The following is a 4,110-nucleotide window of genomic DNA, read 5'->3' as shown; positions in this document are numbered from 1 at the left end:
TCTTGTTCCATAGGGTTAAGGAAGACTTTGAGGAAATAAAAGTTGTTTGGAAAAATCCAGGTGTAGTTGCTTTGTGAGGGTCATTATGAGTCGCCTGCGACTCAACAGCACTTAACAACAACAACAGTTGCTTTGTATGCTGTGATGGGCAGAAGGGATGAGGTGAAGTGTGAAGGCCCCTCACACCCTCCATCTTGCCTCAGACTATGTATGTCCTGGAACCCTGGGGCAGAGTAAGTGCCACTCTCATTCTTGCTTCTTGGGATTGTTGATGGCCACAGAGTGGTAAAGAATGACACACCCAGTATGTTGGCGAAGATGGCGAGCTGCATGTCCGTAATCACCCTGACCTGCCAGGTTTGGGTCTGGCGCTCACTGAGAGCAAGTATTGAGTGGTGGTGGGTTTGTTTTTTTTTTTTGTTTTTTGGGTTTTTTTTTAAACTCAGCAACTATCTGTTTCACTAAAGACAAAATTACCTCTTTTAAAATAAAACACATTTCATAATACCTACCTTAAATTCCTTGGAAAGATTTTGCTCTCTATGTTGTCATAAACAAAAAACTTTGGTCAAAACAAATTTGTTTTCATTAATTCTTTGAAATGTTATGTACCTTTAAGTCAGAACTGACTCATAGCTGACCTCCCTAAAATGGTTTTTAAAGACTGTAAATAGCAAGTAGAGTGATTGCTCATCTTTCTCACCAGGAGCAGGTGGTAGATTTGAACCACAGGCATTTAGGTTGGTAGCACAACTCCTTTCCACAAAGTCACCATTGCTGTTGTTGGATTCTATACCATTGAGTTGGAACTGACTCATAGCTGACCCTCCAGTGAGCTTTCAGAGGCAGTTAATCGCACAGAAGGATATTGCCCATCTTTCTTTCACAGAGCAGCTAGTGTTTTCCTTCCCACACAGAAAGCCTTGAACACTATGCCCTCAGGATGCCACTAGGCTACCAGAGCCACCATTAGGTATACCTAATTTATGCAAGCATTAAGTATCATTAAACAAACAAGAATGAGTTATTTGAAGAAATATTAATCTAATTTAATAATATGATCCAGAGATGATAATTATATTTTCAAAACCTCCTTTAACATGCTTTAGTATTTTTTCCAGAGAAAGCAATTTAGAATAATTTGTTCCTTTTTAAAAAAGCCTTTCCATAGTAATAAAAAAAGTGAATTTATTAGTTTCAGTATACTGTCCAATGAATAGATTTGTATTAAAAGTTCTCCAATTAACAACTGAAAGCTTATTTCACAAGGTTGGTATATGAAGCAGTTTCTTTGAATCTGAGGCTTAGTACAACCTTATGGAACATCAGGATACAGCACAGAGGAAGAACTAAAGGAAACCCAGAAGGCATGCTTTCCTCAGATTAAAACCAGAGCCCTCAGCACAGAGTCTCATTCACTTCACTAGGTGACACCCTGCCCCCAGGGACACTGTTTTGAGTGAGACTCATACTTACTTTAAATAACACATTTATAAAGTCAGTACTTTTTTTCCATTTTCTATTTTATGAAGATCACCAACAAACACAGCAACACCTGCACACATATCCCAGTAGCTACCTCATTTTGAGCTGTTATTACTAGAAACTGTTGACTATGACTTGCATAGACCCTATGAACAGCATATTAGAACTTTGCTCTATCTTAAACCATCCTCATGATCTTCACCAAGCTCAAGGCCATTGTTGAAGTCATTGTGTCAGTCATTTCAGTCAGAGCCTTCTCTTTTTCTAACCTTCTACTTTCCCCAGCATATCTTTTCCCAAGAACTGACCCTTCTAGACAAGATCCTTGATAGTATGTGTAAATGCTTCTTGCATTTAAGGAGCAACCCGATTCCATGCACTTCTTCAAAGGCAAGTTAAGTTGATTCATTTTCAAATTGCTGAAGAGCTTCTTTGGATGAATTCCAAGAGTTCTTATTTCAAACCTGGTAAGTAACCTTTGTCCCAAAGTGACCTCTAACTCTCTAAGAATTCCTTGGTAATCATATATTAAGGTCCTCTGAAACAGCATTAATGCCCTCTAAAATACTTGTTGTTATGTGCTGTTGTGTTTATTACAACTCATAGTGACCCTATGCACAATAGCTTTGAGCCCTATCCTATTCTGAGCCAATCTCACTGTCTCTAACACACTTACCCCCCCCCCCATAACCCCAGTTACTGTGTCAATCCATCATATCTGGGGTCTTCCTCTTATACACTGTCCCTCCACCCCGCTAAGCATGATGTACTTCTCCAAGGGACTGGTCCCTCCTGGAAACATGCTCAAATTATGTCTGATGGAGCTTAAAAATCCTTGCCTTCAAGGAGAAACTTGATTTCACCTTCTCTAGGACAAACCTATTTTACCCAAGGTATGTTCAATGGTATGTCTATGGCATGTTCAACATTCTTCTCTAGCCTCACCGCTCAAAGGCATTGACTCTTTTGTCATTCTTATTCATTATTCAACTCTCTGAAGCATAGCAAATAATGACCTGGATCAGGTGCATCTTTGTCACTAGATTGACATCATTGCTCTTTAGCACTTTGGAGAGGTCCCTAATGGCAGATTATCCTAGCACAACTTGTCTTTTGGTTTTCTGACTATTGGTGCCAAGATTCAAGATTCAAGAAAATACTTGAGAGAGGTCTAATCTTAACTTGCTGTTGTTAGATGCTGACTAGTGGGCTGACTCTAGTAACCTATGCACAACAAGAAGACATCTTGCCCAGTCCTACACTATCCATGTAAGTCTCATTTAATCCCATTGCGTCTTCTCTTCACTTACTCTCTACTTTCCCAAGTATGATGAGCATTTCCCAGAACCAGCCCTTTCTAACAGCATGCCCAAAATATATGAAGTGCTTGTCATTCTTTCTAAGGAGCAGTCTGGCTGTAATTCAAGACAGATTTGTTTGTTCTTGTGACAATGTTATATTCAATGTTCTTCACCAACTCCACAATTCACAGGCATAAATTCTTAATATTCCTTATATTCATTTGTTTAACTTTCATGTACACCTGAAGCAATTGAAAACACCATGGCTTGGGGCAGGCTCACTAGTCTTTAAGGTGACATCTTTGCTTTTTTCAGCACTTTTAAGAGGTTCTTGACAGTATATTTTCCCAGTGCACCATATAATTTGATTTCTTTCCTGCTGCTTCCTAGGTGTTTATTGCGGATCCAAATAAAATGAAATCCTTGACAATTTCAATTTTTTCTCTCTTTGTAATGATGTTCTTTATTGGTCCAGATATGAGGATTTTGGTTTTCTTATTGTTGAGGTGTAGGTCCTGTTCTTCTCAATTACTTGCTATGCAACAAAGAACTAGGCAATGACTAAGAATGACAGAAGAAGAATCTATGCCTTTGAGCTGTGAGGCTGGAGAAAACTCTTGAACATACCATGGACCACCAAGAGATCAAATAGGTCTGTCCTGGAGAAGATTTTGAAACTCTGTCTCATATACATTGGCATGTTTCCAGGAGGGGCCAGTCAGTCCTTGGAGAAGGACATCATGTTTAAAGGGTTGGAGGTACAGTGCAGCAGCGGAAGACCCTGGATAAGATGGTTTGACACAGTGGCTGGAGTAATGGGGGCAGCTTTGTCAGGATTGTGAGACTGATCAGGATAGGGAAAAGTTCAGAAATATTAGAGTTGACTAGATGACACATAACAACAACAACAACATTGTTGAGGTATAATCCATATTGAAGGCTCTTGTCTTTTATTTTCTTCAGCAAATGATTCAACTCTTTATTTTCATTAAGCAAAGCTGTGCCATTTGCATATTGCAAATCATATTGATGAGTCTTCCTCCAATCCTGATGCCCCATTCTTCTTCATAGACTCAGCTCCTGGTATTTATTTGCTCATCATACAAATTGAATGTTATTGTTGTTGTTGTTAGGTGCTGTCGAGTCAAGTACAACTCATAGTGATCCTAAGAAAAACAGATCTGACCCTTATCGCATCCTGTGCGATCCTCACCATCTCTGACATACTTGAGTCCACAGGTGTAGTGAAAAGATACAACCCTAACTCACACCTTTCCTGATTTTAAGCCATGATCTTCAGAGGTGACATTTCCCAGGTTACCAA

General features: G+C 39.3%; 1 pseudogene; it reads right to left on the bottom strand.

Annotated features, from left to right (window-relative positions):
• Positions 1–246: 246 nt before the first annotated feature.
• On the bottom strand, positions 247–2,775 carry LOC102854026 (annotated as a pseudogene).
• Positions 2,776–4,110: the final 1,335 nt, after the last annotated feature.

The sequence above is a fragment of the Elephantulus edwardii genome, unplaced genomic scaffold (assembly GCF_000299155.1).
Source record: "Elephantulus edwardii isolate Elephantulus edwardi_28Jun2011 unplaced genomic scaffold, EleEdw1.0 scaffold00097, whole genome shotgun sequence".
NCBI classification, from domain to species: Eukaryota; Metazoa; Chordata; class Mammalia; order Macroscelidea; family Macroscelididae; genus Elephantulus; species Elephantulus edwardii.
Note: the sequence above shows the minus strand (reverse complement) of the source record. Positions and strands in the feature narration are given on the sequence as shown.